The sequence below is a fragment of the Mixophyes fleayi genome, chromosome 4, assembly GCF_038048845.1.
Source record: "Mixophyes fleayi isolate aMixFle1 chromosome 4, aMixFle1.hap1, whole genome shotgun sequence".
Taxonomy (NCBI): domain Eukaryota; kingdom Metazoa; phylum Chordata; class Amphibia; order Anura; family Limnodynastidae; genus Mixophyes; species Mixophyes fleayi.
Window position 1 is genome coordinate 14,514,413 of NC_134405.1, and position 18,090 is coordinate 14,532,502.

Consider the following 18,090-nt stretch of genomic DNA (forward strand, 5'->3'; position numbering starts at 1 on the left):
TATACCAAATTTCAGCCCTTTTTGAGGGTTTTTTTCCACACACACTTAGAATTTAGTAGGTCAGTTAACCCGTGCATGATACTCATGCATTCTAGTCAAATCAAGCTACTTAAGGTGTTAAAAACTCCCCACTGTCACCCCTGGCAACCACCAACCACTCCTCCTTCAAGAAATATATAGGTCAGTGTATAACTCTGCCCAGCAGGTGGCGCTGCAGCTTGGGTTTTTTTTTTCACACACGCCACTAGGCTTTTATATAGTAGATATATATATATATATATATATATATATATATATATATATATATATATATATGGCATTTATAGATATGGGAGAATCTAGGGAATACTTTCTAGGATATGCCGTATTTTTCGCACCATAAGACGCAATTTTTCCCCCAAAAAAAGTGGGGGGAAAAGTGTGTGCGTCTTATGGAGCGAATACCTGGTTGCCGTGGGGACACTCAAGCGTCCTGCTGCGGGGCGGATGTCTCGATTCTCCAATGCGCATGCGAGTGACGTGGTGGACGCGACCTACGCTCTCTACAGCCGCCGCTCCGAGGGGAAAGGGAGAACTTCTCCGACATCGCAAGCACCTTACAGATTGAGGACTATTTTTACTTTTAGCTTTCTCATTCGCAAAAGGACTCCCTTGCAGCGAGTGATACATATCGGTATAACAGAGCATGGAGGAACGTTCACTGGCAGGGAAAGAATAGGGTAAGATCTATTTCCCTTTGTACTCCACCAAGTGTCCACACTTGCTTACAGTTACAAAAGAGCTTTTAAACATTCATTCAAGCTTATCTATGTGTCCAGACCCGTTTTTATCATTGTGCATGGTTTTATTTATACACTTACACTTTGTGTCTTTATCGCTGAGTTTAGAGGATTCATCTTTCTCTATATGTTTTGATATATTGTTTATTTACTTGGCAGCTTAGACACTACTTTGAAGGAGAAGCGCCTTTATATTATCCCCCTTTTTTGTTTGACAGCAGCTGACAGCTACCGTGTTTCCCCGATAATAAGACACTGTCTTATTTTTTTTTTTGTTCCAAATAACAGCATAGGGCTTATTTTCGGGGTAGGGCTTATTTTAAAATGATGACCGTTATGCTCCCCTCAGTCCTGCTTTTATCCCCATCGTGCCCCTCAGTCCTGCTTTACAATTCTTTTATATACCGTTTTTTTTTCTTCTTCAGTACTCTCCTCTGCGGCACTGCTGTAAATGACTCTGGCACGCATACCAGCGTCATTCACAGAAAATGAGGGGAGGGTGCGCGCTCACTGTGAGAGAGTGAGACGCCGCAGCTGTGATTGGATGCCGCTGTTAAATCTTTTACAGCAGCATCCATTTCATGCGGGGGGCGGAGCTGGGGGCATTGTAGTGTAGAGCAGGGACCGGGCAAAATGGGGATTTAACTAGGTCTTATTATCGGGGTAGGTCTTATTATCGGGGAAACACGGTATTACAGCATGCCGGGGATATACTTCCGAGGAGTGCCTCAATATACACTTACCGGTACTTTTTCTTTGCTGATGTTACGAAGTCCAAGGAATGTAGTGTCTTTCCTTTTCAGCAACAGTTTATGGACAAAGTGATGGCAGTACAACCTTGTGTTTTAATGTGGACTATAAATACTACTTTAGTTAGAAACGCTGAATTTGCTTGATGTTCCACCTTCCCTGCATCGACAAATAGAAAGGGGTCTGTGCACTATAATGCTTGTAATTCTCGACCTACTAATAGTGGTAGGTCCAATCATTGTAATATGTCATTACAGTTACCTACCCACCTGCCTAAGAGAATTCACATCACATCAGTGATAAATAAGAGTGATATATTTATTCCTTATACATGTTTACCAACCAGGTCCTGATTATCCAGTAGGCTCAGGCTGCAGCCTAGGGTGTCAGATTTGAGATTTGGTTCAGAATATTTTTTTTCCTGTTTTCCTCCTCTAAAAACGAGTGCGTCTTATGGAGCGAAAAATACGGTATGTGTGAAAGGGTGCATTTTCCAGTTTTCCTGGTATCTAAATAAATATAATAGGATAATTACAATATAGATGAATGATAGAAAACCATTTCTGTCATGACAAAAACACTACATAAGATTCACCCGGATCTATGGACGAATAAAGACATTAATCTACGTTTTACCACCACATAGAAAGATGACTGAAACTAATAATGAAGGGCTTAGGGTTTAGAGAAACTCTGGCCGTAAACACTTTATAGGGAATTTCTTTGAAACATGACACACAGCAAGGATCAGCAAATCAGCTCTATGTCTCCATAGCATGTCCGACAGCGGGATCCAGAGTCCACTCTCCCTGGTGGTGTAATGCCCTGTAATATGTCTATGTAACACCCATCTATAATAAATCCTTCATATCCATACGCAGGGCCATCTTAACAACATTATGGGCAAAGCAGTGCACCGGGGCCCATATATATATATATATATATATATATATATATATATATATATATATATATATATGTAAAAAAAAAAGTGATTATATATATTATATATATATATATATATATATATACACATATACGCACACATATATATATCACTTCTTTTTTTCAAATCCCCCTTAATTTATCGTTCAATCACCCTGTTCTCCGAGTTCGATCCTCTTCTCTTCTTCCTCGCTGTCCCGCGCTCCTCCGTGGTGTGCTCGCAGTGAATGTCAGGCGTGATGACATCACGTGATGATCATCATCACGCCCGACATTCACTGCGAGTGCAGCATGGAAGAGGGGACCAGGGAGGGAGCCGGATCGCCACCAGGTGACCGCAAAAGGTAAGTTGTTATTTTTCTTTATAGGAGTCTTGCCTTGGGCCCCCTTGTCCGCTGGGCGCCCAGGCACCTGCCCATCGTGCCCAGTCGGAAATATGGCCCTGTCCATACGTGGATAGGATAGGGACTGGCGGGATCTATAGGTGGAGTAACCTGGCAGGATCTATAGGTGGTGTAACCTGGCGGGATCTATAGGTAGTGTGGTTTTGTACGTGTTTGTCACTTGCTTCTTAATCCTTTGGAGTGAAGACTTTGTCAGGAAATGTTTCTCTCCTTTGGTTCTTTGTCTTCCTGTTCTTAGTTTGGTGGATGGTCCTGGAGTGGCTTATTATTGGTGTTCCTCTGGAGTGAAGTGGTTGTTGGGTATTGGTGCACTTGTTCTGTGGATAACTAATGAAGTAGTTTATCCTGTTGGAGAAGCAGATGGGAGAAGAGTCACAGACTGTGGGTGTTGTTTTTGGATCCCCCTCAAAAAGATGGAAGTGCTGATGTTCAATTTCTTGTTCTATGTTCTTGTTTCAAGCAGTTGTAGCTCTATTCTTCCTATAGCTCTCTTGTGTTTACAGCTCCTATGTATACTTAAACTCTTTGGCTTGGATTAGAAGCTCTTATTACCTCTACTGTTAGCGGTGGTAGTTGGTACATGGTAGTCAGCATATCAATGCTGACTACCCAACAACACTTACCACGGCATGGTGATTCCGAAGGGCTCCTTACAGACGATCACAGATGACTATTGAAAGCGACTTGAACCAATCACGAAGAAGTAACAAGTCGACTCCCCTTCATGATGTCATTCACCATGGCGACTTGGAGGGCTTTGTCTTTAATAAAACAGATGTTTTCAAAAAACACAGCATAATGCTGCTTCATAAATATACCCCCTGGTCTTAGTACACTGTGGATGAGATGCAGAGGGCAGAGGAGGGGGACAGCATGGCAGAGGAGGGGGACAGCATGGCAGAGGAGGAGGACAGCGCGGCAGAGTAGGGGGACAGCGCGGCAGAGGGCAGAGGAGGGGGACAGCGTGGCAGAGGGCAGAGGAGGGGGACAGCGCTAGAGAGGAGGGGGACAGTGCGGCAGAGGACAGCGTGGCAGAGGGGGACAGCGCGGCAGAGGAGGGGGACAGAGCGGCAGAGGAGGGGGACAGCGCGGCAGAGGGGGTAGCGTGAGAGGAGGCAGTGTGTCTGGATGCAGAGGGGGCAGTGTGTCTGGATGCAGAGGGGGGCAGAGTGTCTGGATGCAGAGGGGGCAGAGTGTCTGGATGCAGAGGGGGGCAGTGTGTCTGGATGCAGAGGGGGCAGAGTGTCTGGATGCAGAGAGGGCAGTGTGTCTGGATGCAGAGGGGGCAGAGTGTCTGGATGCAGAGAGGGCAGTGTGTCTGGATGCAGAGAGGGCAGAGTGTCTGGATGCAGAGAGGGCAGAGTGTCTGGATGCAGAGAGGGCAGAGTGTCTGGATGCAGAGAGGGCAGAGTGTCTGGATGCAGAGGAGGCAAAGTGTCTGGATGCAGAGAGGGCAGAGTGTCTGGATGCAGAGGAGGCAGAGTGTCTGGATGCAGAGGGGCATTTTTGCATACAACTAAATAAGTATTTCTGTCCTGACCTAAATACTTACTACATTTTTTTGACCCAACTACTTCTAAAACAGGACTGCTGAGTGCCTTGAAAAAATTATGGAGACTCTAAGGGTGCCGTGAACTGCAAAAGTTTGGGAACCACTGCGTTAGGTAGTAATTAATAGAGGACAGTCTTCTATCTCCCAAGTAAGATGTTAGATAGTAATATCCAGTCTATCTACCACCCCCCTCATGATACACCAGGAATAACATACACACATGTAATACACACAAGAACAACATATATGTATGACACATACAGGAATAACTAACATACATACATACATACATACCATACTTGCCAACTCTCCCGGAATGTCTGGGAGACTCACGCATTTTGCGAGAGTCTTCTGGACTCCCGGGAGAGTATGGCAATCTCCCTGATCTGCCCACTTCCTAGTGAAGTGGGCAGAATTCGGTTCAAACGCCGCGATTCACTGGGAATCGCGGCGTTTGGCCCCGCCCCCGCTGTAAAATGACGCAATTTGCGTCATCACATCATGGGGCGGGGCTAAAATGACGCAAATTTCGAAGCTCCGCCCCTACACGCCCACCTCCCCCTTGCATCTCGGTAGCAGCTAAATCCCCTTCGCTTTAGGTACCCTGGCACGTCTATATGACGTCACAGGGTCATGTGATCGCAGCGGTCACATGGTACAAAGTGTTAGGCGGGCTGCTGGAAGGCTGTATTATCCGTGCAGGAGCGCCATCGTTTCTTTCGGATCTTGGCTGCTATCGTGTACAAAAAGGTAAGTAGAAGGGAAGCTAGTGTGTGGTGGATGCAGGGCTGGCACAGGGGGCATGTGTGGTGGAAGCAGGGCTGGCACAGGGGGCATGTGTGGTGGAAGCAGGGCTGGCACAGGGGGCATGTGTGGTGGAAGCAGGGCTGGCACAGGGGGCATGTGTGGGTGGTGGAAGCAGGGCTGGCACAGGGGGCATGTGTGGTGGAAGCAGGGCTGGAACAGGGGGCATGTGTGGTGGAAGCAGGGCTGGCACAGGGGGCATGTGTGGTGGATGCAGGGCTGACACAGGGGGCATGTGTGGAGGAAGCAGGGCTGGCACAGGGGGCATGTGTGGTGGAAGCAGGGCTGGCACAGGGGGCATGTGTGGTGGAAGCAGGGCTGGCACAGGGGGCATGTGTGGTGGAAGCAGGGCTGGCACAGGGGGCATGTGTGGTGGAAGCAGGGCTGGCACAGGGGGCATGTGTGGTGGAAGCAGGGCTGGCACAGGGGGCATGTGTGGTGGAAGCAGGGCTGGCACAGGGGGCATGTGTGGTGGAAGCAGGGCTGGCATAGAAGGCATGTGTGGTGGAAGCAGGGCTGGCACAGGGGGCATGTGTGGTGGAAGCAGGGCTGGCACAGGGGGCATGTGTGGTGGAAGCAGGGCTGGCACAGGGGGCATGTGTGGTGGAAGCAGGGCTGGCACAGGGGGCATGTGTGGTGGAAGCAGGGCTGGCACAGGGGGCATGTGTGGTGGAAGCAGGGCTGGCACAGGGGGCATGTGTGGTGGATTCAGGGCTGGCACAGGGGGCATGTGTGGTGGATTCAGGGCTGGCACAGGGGGCATGTGTGGTGGATTCAGGGCTGGCACAGGGGGCATGTGTGGTGGAAGCAGGGCTGGCACAGGGGGCATGTGTGGTGGAAGCAGGGCTGGCACAGGGGGCATGTGTGGTGGATGCAGGGCTGGCACAGGGGGTATGTGTGGTGGAAGCTGTTTGACATAGGGGTCACATGGTAGTGTGTGTGTGTCTTTCTCTCTTGGCATAGCGGGGCATGTGTGATGGAAGCTGCAGGGCACAGAGGGGGGGGGCATGTGGGCAGAAGGGGCATGTGAGGGAGAAGCCTCTTCCCCACACAGCCCCTCCTCAACCAACAATACCCTGACAACACTCACCATCTTTTATCTGCTATTCCCCATGACATGTGCTCATTCTCTTTTCCCTCACAGGCCTGCTGCCCACAATCGTGTCTCACTGCCGCCCACCAGCTTTTCCCTCGCATGCCCCGCTGCCTCAAACCTGACACCTCTTACTTCAGAATGAAACAAGGTACTTTTTATTTGAAAGAGGAGTAGAGCCTTACCGGCAAGTGAGATAATAATACAGAGACCGTTCTTGCCATAGATGTTGTGACTAGATGCAGTAATCTTTAATAAACAAAACCACATTTTACTCAGATGATATTTTCATTACAGGCCATGAGTATAATTGCTTTTGTCACAACACTGTACATAAGACTTTTCTCAATTCTCTCACAAAAATAACAATACATCCAGTTTTCTACACACTTTTTTGGGTGGCATACTAAAGCTTTCTCACTTATCCATAACTTTTAAATTTGGCTATTTTTCAGGCATTCATTGCGGGACACCAGGAACCATTGGAGGATACGGTAGGGACCAGGCGAAAGGGCAATATAAAACATTCTGGAAGTTCACTGACACTACTCCTGCTGTATACCACTCTTCTGTTAGGCCTTTAGTTTAGAATTTTATTACTGGGGTGGTCTCCAAAGTCTACGACTTTAATGTCACAGCTTGGATGATTGTCTAACGCTCTGAGCGTAAGAATGGAGGTAACGAGGTGGTGTTTACTCTAATGCCCCCACTCACAATGCTGGATTCCTCCACAGGACCCGGCCAAAGTCAGTACTGGGGTTCACAGGCAGTCTAAGAAGACTCTTGAGTCACTTGCGTTTTCTGTGGGTGTCCTGTTTGGGCCGTAGCTCGACAATATTATTAGTTGGGTGACAGGAGGAAAAAGTGCTTTTCTTCCTGTTAATGTACCAAAAGCTAAGGTGCCCAGGTTTCTCTCCTGTTTTTTCCTCTTGTCTGCTAGGTGCCCAGTCGCCAAGTCTGCTAATAAGAAATTGGCATGATGGTGTTCTGCCCACCCATGATCGCTAATGTTTGAGCCTGTCTACTCCTCTTCAGGGTTAAACATAAATTGAAGGCCTATAGCAGTGGTTCCCAAACTTTTGCAGTTCGCGGCACCCTTAGAGTCTCCAAATTTTTTCAAGGGACCCCTCCAAAATAATTATTGAGCAGTCCTGTTTTAGAAGTAGTTGGGTCAAAAAATTGTAATAAGTATTTAGGTCAGGACAGAAATACTTATTTAGTTGTATGCAAAAATGCCCCCTCTGCATCCAGACACTCTGCCCTCAGGCACTCTGCCCCCTCTGCATCCAGACACACTGCCCCCTCTGCATCAAGACACACTGCCCTCTCTCACACTGACCCCTCTGCCCTCTGTCACGCTGTCCCCCCTCCTCTGCTCTGTCACCCCTCCTCTGCCCTCTCTCACAATGTCCCCCTCCTCTGCCCTCTGTCACACTGTGTCGCACTCCTCTGTCCGCTGTTACCCTCCTCTGCCCTGTTGTGCCCCTCTGTCACCCTCCTCTGCCCTGTTGTGCCCCGCTGTCTGTCCTGCTGTGCCCCGGTGTCACGCTCCCTCTCACTCCTCTGCCGCGCGCCAGCCATAGAATAAAAAGAAAGAACACAGAAAGTTACCAATCTGTCGGGCGCCGGGACCCAGCAGACTCCTCTCTCCCGCAGCAGCTTGTTACTGACGTCGATATTCAGTGACAGCTGCGGGAGAGATGAGTCTGCTGGGTCCCGGCGCCCGACAGATTGGTAAGTTTCTGTGTTCTTTCTTTTTTTCAATGCTTGGCCCGCGGCACCCCAGTGACAGCACCACGGCGCACAGTTTGGGAACCGCCGGCTTATGGGGAGAGTAGTATAGAGGGGGTAGAGCTACGGTGAACTTCTAGGATGTCTTAAAGTGTCTGTGAAACATTGGGGTATAGTGTAAGGACCAGTCATGCAGTGTCTCCCAGGGGACTATATATAAAAATCCTATTATTTATTCTGTGTTTTATTTCCCTGATTACTCTTTCAGAAATAAAACATTTTTTCTTATACTACAAAGCAATTTTTGTTACATACTGTCCAGACTACTGTAATGATATCTTTGTCTCCTACAATCCATTCAAATAGTCGCTGCAGAAATAACCTCTATACTCTCCGTCATTAATTACTGTTGTCTTACTGAAATCATCTTGTCACTACAAAAGTATTTAGTGCTGTCCTATCCATTTCCACTTATATCTATTATCACAATCTCTGTACATACCAACCCTCTGCTTACGCTGACGCTTTTTTTATTTGCTTCTCCCAGGTTACCTCCGCTCTCAGGACTATGACCCTTCTTGAATGCTGCCCGTGGAAATGTTCAACAGAATATCTCTGTCAAGTATCGTCTCTAACTGCAGGATCCTGCTGAAAACTCATCTGTTTAAGGAAGAGTTCAAATAGTGCTTGTGACTCCCAGAGGGTAAAAGGACACGTTCTGGAGCGGACTGTTATGGGATTCCCATTTTAAAGTGTCCGTCCATCAAGCGATATTAACGAAGGAGAAAGCAAGAAACCTAATAGAGACAGTTTATTATTTTATTTCTACTCTCGAACTTCATGTTATTATCCACCTGATAATGCCTGATGAAATTACCGCGAAGAGTGATAGTTATGTTGTAGCTTGTTACGATGAGGGCCAGCAAGTGGGATATATTACCTGATATTGTAAATGGACGTTATCAGACATTTGTGTGTGCTGTTACATATTACAGACAGCTGAACGTTGTAATATACTGTATATTTGAATACTTAGTAAGAAGTACATAATGTGATGTAAACAAAACATACTGAAAGCAGCTTTTTTTGTATATTTCAGAGGTAAGGTTGTAATAAACTAGTTATTTATTTCACCATTAAAATTACTAAATCTTTATTGTTGCTTTGGTTGCTTAACTTTCTCAAAAACATCTCAATGTTTAGTATATCAAGTCTGTACTTTACCTGTAATTGCTATGCCGACCAAGGTTCTCCCCCAGCAATGGAGGACCCAGGAGGGGGTGACTGATCCAGGCAGCCGGCCGGACCAGCACACTCATGGGGGTATATTTATTAAACTGCGGCTTTGTAAGAGTGGAGATGTTGTCTATAGCAACCAATCATTTTCTAGCTGTCATTATGTAGAATGCACAAAAAAAATGATAACTAGAATCTAATTGGTTGCTATAGACATCATTTATTTAGTGCATTCTACAAAATAACAGCTAGAAAATGATTGGTTGCTATAGGCAACATCTCCACTTTATCAAACCTGCAGTTTAGTAAATATACCCCATTGTCTTGCACTGTTTGTGATCTAATTTTTATAATAACCTATTTAGTGCTGATACCATGCGCCTCTCTGTGAAAATGGTGCACAATAATTCATAATGTCCAGTAACTTACACACGTAGGAACACTGGCCACAACTTGGACATACACACTGCTGTATATGTAGCACATTTTCTTTTGTTTACAAGCCACCAGACCTGGAAGATAAGTTTTGACCCAAACCCCTCTACCATTTTATGTTAGATATTTTTTACATGTCTATATGTGACCCGTGTGGAAGAGACCTTCACGCTTTCCTCGTGTGTCCTACAAGCATGTCAAAATATTAGATAAATGCATAAAGTATACCTGCTGAACCAAGGATTGTAAAACAAATAATATACTATCTATTCTCTTAATTATCTTTTTGAAAAAAAGTAATGACATAATTTACCAATATATTATGAGAACCATCTTCCACATATTAGGATTTTTTTATTGAATGCCTACATTACTTTTAGCCTGACAATTATTACATTATTATTGTTATATTCAAATATGTCCAAATTTTTTTAAAAAGATGCATCTAGCACGAAGTCTATTACACCACATCTGATTATAAGAAGGGTCCCCGCATAATAAACTTAATTTTCCACCTACAGCAGCAAGAAGTAACTTGTAATGCAATTTGCAACTGATCCATCGTAATCACACAGGTGTTTAATTGTATAGTGTGCCTACATCTTTATTCAGTCCAGGTAATTTTAAGTTAGGTTTGTGTCTGAATCTAAATTTGAGGTGCACAAATGTAGTGCACTCTAATTTTCAGTGCACGCTGTACCCACCACAATAAGTGCTGAGAGACAAAAGCTGTGGCATTGAAAGAAAGGCAATTATGCAAATAATCTTAAGAATAAAGATCCTTTTTTATTAATTACTAGCTGAAGTACCTGCCGTTGCCTGGGTTTAAATCTTCAAGCTATTAAGTTATCAATGAGTTGGATGTAACTGTCAACCTTTTCAAAATAATTAGAAGCTTAGCAGGTCTTCCAACACACCCATTAGGTGGCTGCCCAGTGTGATTTTTGTTTTTAGATTAAATGTCATTGAAATCCATCTAGTGGAAGGACCAGGACAGGCTCGCCAGGTCAAAGTTCTGCCTAGCGTACACCAACGGGAGGTTCTACTGGGACCCTAATCTCACTAACACCTGGACAGGATTCAACTGGACCATCTCGTGTTGGTTTCATCCCAATCGGTGCAGGGGTGTCTGAATGCATAACTGGACAGACAAGCAGACCAATGATTTATATATATATATATATATATATATATATATATATATATATATATATCTATAAGATTTTACTGTGATAGGGCATCCTCAGAATGATTCCTCCTCTTGTCTGCCTTACTTGCATTGATCAACATTCTGCGCTCTTGTTATAATTGCCATACCTACTCCCAGTGCCCTTCTTGAGTATGGTTCCAGTAGGATTAGGATAGGGAAGAGATATCCTAGTACATGGACTGGAGCCAATGACTGGGGAGTCACCAGACCCATTGTGCTAAATAATGCCACATAAGTACCCCTTGAGTAAAATATACACCATGGGTATATCCAAGTACTTATTTAACTAAAAATGTTAACACTAAAATCTGAACATTTCTTGGAGGGGAGGGGATCGTGTAATGTAAGTACCGCTCTTAACTATACATTTATGCATCCGTGTTAATATGACCCAGGTGGCAAAGCCTACATTACGCAGCTTGCTGTGACTCACGTCATGGAGGACCCCATCCTGACCACTTAACTGGGAAGTGGCAGGATGCGGGAAAACCAACCAGGTACTGCAGGAGATCTATGCAGAATTAGGGAGTCTCCCGGACAATACGGGAGAGTGGGCAAGTATGATTAAAACAACCTAAATTATCCACTACAAAGCATACAAGTATAATAGTCAATTTCTGAAAGCAAATCTACATGCTCCAGACTGAATTGAATATTCCCCAGAGCAGGGCCATCTTAACAACATTACGGGCCTCCGGGAAAAGCAGTGCATCGGGGGCCCTATATATATATATATATATATATATATATATATATATATATATATATATATATATATATGGGCCTCGATGCACTGCTTTTTTTAAATGTACTCGCTCAGTGACCCTTGAAGTTTTTCTTTTGCAGGATTATTTATTTTATTAAGAGACTTGCCTATGGGGCCCCCTTGCCCCTGGGGCCCCCGGGCACCTGCCCATGGTGCCCAATGGAAAAGATGGCCCTGCCCCAGAGAATACTAAGTAACACCATAGAAATGAACTGACAACTATAATTTTCTGCTGATGAAAACAAGTTCTGTGAATAGAGAGGGAGAGGGGGCTCTTCATATATATCTAATGCATGCTACTGTGCATTAAGGTTCTAGCATAAAATAATAATTGCAAATAACTTTTCTCATGGGCTAATATCTACACATTATCCTTTACTTTGAGTTGACCTTTCAGTTTGCATTTCTTGCTGTTGCTTCCAATTTATGACCCTGTATCTTCAGTTTCTCTATTTCTCACTCTAAAATGATCTTGTTTTTAGATATCTACAGATCAATATGGATCATTTATGAGTAACCACAAGAGAAATTAACTCTTAAAAGGTTGGCCCAATAAGTACATTTTATCTTTAAAAAATAAATGGCTAAATAAATATTATTATTTTTTTAGGTGACCTGGAAACAAATTCAAGACAAAATGCACATATTATACTATCCATTTTCTTGTTATTTAGTACTGATACTACCATCACCAAAAACAACCTCAGTAATATAAGACAGTATAAGTGTGGCTAAGAGCTGGCTAAATCCTATTTCCCATACAGTCATTGTACCAGGTACCTACACTGAAGGGGATTTAGACACTTCACTGTGAGCTGGCTAAATCCCCTTCCAATTCATGACCCGCCAGCAGGGGGCCAAAAGGTACCTTCAGTGAAGGGGATTTAGCTGGCTCACACTGAGTGTGCTATTTCCCATGCAGTGTATGTACCAGGTACCTTCGGTGAAGGGGATTTAGCTGGCTCACACTGAGCTGGCTAAATCCCCTTCGAGTTCATGACCCGGCCAGCAGGGGGCCAAAAGGTACCTTCGGTGAAGGGGATTTAGCTGGCTCACACTGAGTGTGCTATTTCCCATGCAGTGTAGGTACCGGGTACCTACGCTGAAGGGGATTTAGTCGCAACCCTTGCATCTCCCGGATCTAAATTATAAAATGTTGGCAAGTATGATACATACACACATACATACATACATACATACATACATACAGGACACACATACATACATACATACATGACACATACACACATACATACACACACACATACATACATACATACACACATACATACATATACACACATACATACAGGACACACACAGACCTTTGTACAATATCATTCTCCCACAGGTCTGATTACCTCCAGTCTCTCAGTAAGTTGCCCATAGATGAGTGTGGCGAGTGCGGGGGCGGGGCCCGCAGTACACGCTCCTCCTACTAGTGGGAGCTGCTCAGTAGCAGCAGGAACCAATCAGGGAGAGGCTCTGTGACATCTGCAGGGAAATATAAACAATGTCTCCAACACAGAACATCCTAAATCTGATTGTAACAATTTAATCACCATCGTAAAATAAATAGTATTACTGTCTTGTCCTCGATACCGGCGGCGGCCATTTTCCCTTAGTCTCCCAGACACACTATTGTCGCCGCTTACACTGCACAGGGGGCGTGGCCACGTACTCCTCAGACGCCATGTCTGAACCTGGAGCGCCGCCCTCAGTCGTCCATATACAACATCCGGGCCCTGTACCAGACTGAGGTAATATCTCCTATAATAATAATATATCAGACAGCAGGAATTACCCCCATATAGTTACCCCATGTTTATGTGCAGCCTCCCGGCCATCAGGACCTCATACATGCGGCTGAGCTCTCACATCAGCTGCTACATAATCCTCATTGTGCTGCAGCCAGCAGAATCCATCCCCCTTCCACCCCTTATACATATCACATAGACTATTATCTTATGTCCCCACAGACACCAGCACCTCCCTTCCCACCATACATTTCATCACCATCAGTCCCCGCAGACACAGCCAGGATCACATTGTTACAGTCTGACTGTGTCCTGCTGCAAAGCCCCCAGTGGTTATTCCTCAGACCTAATACTACACTCACCCCCCACCTATCATGTGATCCACATCCATAAACACCTCCATATACATACACAGTTCTTACACAAGGACAGAGTGGTCCATGTCTGCCCATCCCACAGTGCCCCTCGCTCCGTCCCGCAGGGCCCCTCGCACCGTCCCGCAGGGCCCCTCGCACCGTCCCGCAGGGCCCCTCGCACCGTCCCACAGGGCCCCTGGCGCCATCCCACAGGGCCCCTCGCACCCTCCCACAGGGCCCCTCGCACCGTCCCACAGGGCCCCTCAGACCGTCCCATAGGGCCCCTCGCGCCGTCCCACAGGTCCCCTCGCGCCGTCCCACAGGGCCCCTCGCGCCGTCCCGCAGTGCCCCTCGCTCCGTCCCGCAGTGCCCCTCGCACCGTCCCGCAGGGCCCCTCGCACCGTCCCGCAGGGCCCCTCGCACCGTCCCACAGGGCCCCTCGCACCGTCCCACAGGGCCCCTCGCACCTTTTCCACAGTCCTTTGCACCGTCCCACTATACAGTCATGGACACAAGTTTAGACAATGACACAAGTATTGGTTTTCACAAAGTTTACTGCTTCAGTGTTTTTAGACCTTTTTGTCAGATGTTGCTATGGTATACTGAAGTAACATTACAAGCATGGGCCCCTCGCACCATCCCACTGTACTTTTTTTCCCCCATTGTAATTGTCACAGTATAGACCCCATTCCATCGTAGGTACAGTATAGGGGCTACTGCCCATGTTACGTCCACATTCCCAGTCTCCCTCTTACACACAATATACAGGGACAGCTCACCTGCAATATACTAAGACCAGGGGGTATATTTATGAAGCAGCGTTATGCCGTGTTTTTTAAAACATCAGTTTTATTAACGACAAAGCCAACCAGATATTATCTGTAATAAAATTTCTTTTAAATAAATATGCCCCCAGGATTCCCTTCTACAGTCATACAAACTGACACCATTTGTTTGCATTATACATTTATAACACTCTATGTAGGCCGTTATATATAAATAATGAAGGCAAATCAAGATACACTGATACTATTTAAGAAATATTTATTGCTTTATTACTATGCTTTAAAATAATTTAAATTTTTTGTGTGTGAGTAACTTTATTATAACCAGCCTAATAAAATCCAGAAATAGTAAAATGTGTTAATAAAATGCAGCTATAGAACTGATTTGCTGATCCTTGCTGTGTGTCATGTTTGAAATAAAATCCAAATTCAAACCATCATTACTAGTTTCAGTGTTTCTATATGCTTGTAAAACGTACAATAATGTCTATTCCTGTATCCAGGTAAATCTTATATTGTGTTTTTCATGACAGAAATGGCTTTCTATTGGTTACATTCTAATATGAATATTCTTTTACGTTTATTTAGATAACTGGAAATCCATAAGAATTACCTATATAAGTATATCCTAAAATGTATACCTCAGTTCTACTATATATATATATATATATATATATATATATATATATATATATATGAAAACAGGGATACTCTGCACTCTCCAAACACATAATTAATGCTATATCAAGTACTGTTCTATATTAAAAACAGGGAATGTTAGTTCCACATATTGCAATATATGTTTAAGCTGACCAACTGACGCCAAAGCTTAAACATATTAAACATATATTGCAATATGTGGAACTAACATTCCCTGTTTTTAATATAGAACAGTACTTGATATAGCATTAATTGTGTGTTTGGAGAGTGCAGAGTATCCCTGTTTTCTTGTCTATACAATGTGGGCAACCCCCTCTTGCACCCCAGTCTGTACATGGTGAGTGCAGAGGACCTATGTCTGTTTTTGTTTATATATATATATATATATATATATATATATATATATATATATATAAAATGTGTGTCTGTGTATATGTGCCGTTTTCCTATGATTTAGGTAAATGTATAGGGTCAGTGGCCCTGTGTGTGAAATCTTTTTTTGCTTTGTTTTGATTTTTCAAATGGTGCAACCTGAACAGGTCAACTCTGGTGTAAGTATAAAAACTTGTTTGAACTCTTTTCTTGATTCTTTCTTTTTCTTGTGAGAGATAACTCAGACCCAGGAGCTCTCAATCCTGCAGGGGCACCTCAGTGACCAAGTGATCCCGGGGTGGACCGGATGCTGGAGATATCTATGTATGTATTTATGTATATATATGTATATATATATATATATATATATATATATATATATATATCACAGTAATAATAATGATTCCTGTCCACCTCTCTGGGGTCTCGGCTCCACTTGAGCGACGTTACTTAGAATCCTGATCTGACCCAGTCCAGCCCACGGTGCTCCCACCCTGTTACTCCTGACCTGTCCATGTAGGAGGGAAGAGGGGATGGGAAGGAAACACAGAGAAGATTTATAGCCCGAGAGCGGCATAAGAGTCTAATTCCTTCCAGGGATTCAGGAGGGATGATTGGGTTTCATAACCAAAAGCAGGATATCCGGTTTGCAGAAACCATTGCTTGAGGGTTATTGTACAGAGCGGACACTGCTGATAATAATTTTCCCAAAATACCCATTAAAGATAAAGTGTGGTGCCCCCAGTTCCACCTATGCATCATATGTGTGCCCCCAGTTCCTCCTATGCCCAGTAGTTGTGCCCCCAGTTCCTCCTATTCCCAGTAGTTGTGCCTCCAGTTCCTCCTATGCCTCATAGTTGTGCCCCCAGTTCCTCCTATGCCTCATAGTTGTGCCCCCAGTTCCTCCTATGCCTCATAGTTGTGCCCCCAGTTCCTCCTATGCCTCATAGTTGTGCTCCCAGTTCCTCCTCTGCCTCATAGTTGTGCCCCCAGTTCCTCCTATGCCCAGTAGTTGTGCCCCCAGTTCCTCCTATGCCTCATAGTTGTGCCCCCAGTTCCTCCTATGCCTCATACTTACCTCTGGAGTACACATCTATCATCCACAGGAGCTGCCTCACTATAAAGCAGCCGTAGATAACCAAACACACAGCAGCTCCATTTCACTCATCTTCGGCTTCTTTAGTTTAACAGCTGGGGAGTGCCAGACAGAAGTAGTCGATGTGTCACTTCTGGCGCGCGTGCCGGGGGTTGCCGACCCCTGGCCTAGAGTTTCATTATTAAACCCTGTATCCATAACAGCAATAATGAAGATTTTATACCATTTTAACTATGGGATCAGTTCACAGATATACATAATTTATTAAAGGGGTGTCTGGACAGTCCACTGGAGAGCATCTATAGAGGCCAGCAGGAGAGGAAGTGAGTCCAGTGTAAGCTAGGCTGGGGATAGGAGACATCTCCACCAAGATATATTTAAGAAGAGAAGGTCCAGGGCTCCAGAACAAATCCTGTGACTTACGCACAGTGAGGGCCTACTGAAAACAAGGGTACAATGTACAGGTGTATTTATAAATTTAGAAATACAATTACAGCAAGACCAAATTATAATGAAGTTAATGACCGGATGGGAGTGGCCTCAGGAGACCATGGGGAACGTGGGGTCCAGAGGAGCGTAGAAGTGGAGAGAGAGGAAAGCGAGTTAGATTCCATATCAACCCAAACTCGAGAGCCAGGAGGAGAATGCCACTGAATACATTGTGTTAAGAGAGCCCAATAGAAGTATTTCTTAAGATTCGGGACATCTAAACCACCTGCCAGGCCTCCATGTGCAGTTTTAATGATAGCAGCCTAGGGGTGTGTGACCTTGTGTACCCCACCCTTTCTCAACAGCTTTCATCACAGTGTATCAGGTGTGTTATACCAGTGTAACCTGTGTATAGTGATCTCTGTGAATCAGGTGTGTGATATCTGTGTAACCTGTGTGTAGTGAGCAGTCTGAACTGTCAAATGTGATCGGTGTGTATCAGGTGTGTTATACCAGTGTAAAGTGATACCAGGTGTGTGATGTATGTGTAGCCCGTGTATAGCTATCTGTGTCTATCAGGTGTGTGGTATCAGAGTGACGTGTATTGTGATCAGTGTGGATCAGGTATGTGATATCGGTGTGACCAGGAAGGTATTGGATGCCAGGTTGCTATTCACTCCAGTGTATAATTGGGAATTGATCCCGTTTAGAATTAATCAGCACAGGGAACTACAAGCACCAGCATTCCCTGGCATGCAGTGCCCACTGGGACCTGTATTGCACCTGGAAAATCACACTGGAAAATAGATGCCGTTGGAAATGACCTTTATTACAAATAAAACAACCACAAACCCCTCTTCTCAGCTTTATTTCTCACTTAGATCTGGGGTCCTCGTGATCCAAAGGATTAAAATAAAAAACCCACATGAA

The 18,090-nt window shown here is 44.8% G+C and overlaps 2 protein-coding genes and 1 long non-coding RNA gene across 4 annotated transcripts in view; 2 read left to right on the plus strand and 1 right to left on the minus strand.

The window, feature by feature from the left end:
• The window catches only part of LOC142151049 (uncharacterized), a 97,026-nt gene that overhangs the window by 55,496 nt on the left and 23,440 nt on the right, over positions 1-18,090 (plus strand). The window lies entirely within an intron of this gene.
• LOC142151067 (uncharacterized) overlaps positions 2,595-18,090 on the minus strand; it is a 140,772-nt gene continuing 125,276 nt past the window's right edge. The window contains exons 2-3 of the long non-coding RNA XR_012691138.1: positions 3,502-3,639; positions 2,595-3,223 (exon numbers count right to left, since the gene is read on the minus strand). This is a non-coding gene — a long non-coding RNA (uncharacterized LOC142151067). The remainder of the gene's footprint in view (positions 3,224-3,501; positions 3,640-18,090) is intronic.
• LOC142151046 (uncharacterized) overlaps positions 15,697-18,090 on the plus strand; it is a 219,974-nt gene continuing 217,580 nt past the window's right edge. For both annotated transcript variants that reach the window (XM_075206325.1, XM_075206327.1), the window contains exon 1: positions 15,697-15,959. The gene's annotated coding sequence lies outside the window, so the exon portion shown is untranslated. The remainder of the gene's footprint in view (positions 15,960-18,090) is intronic.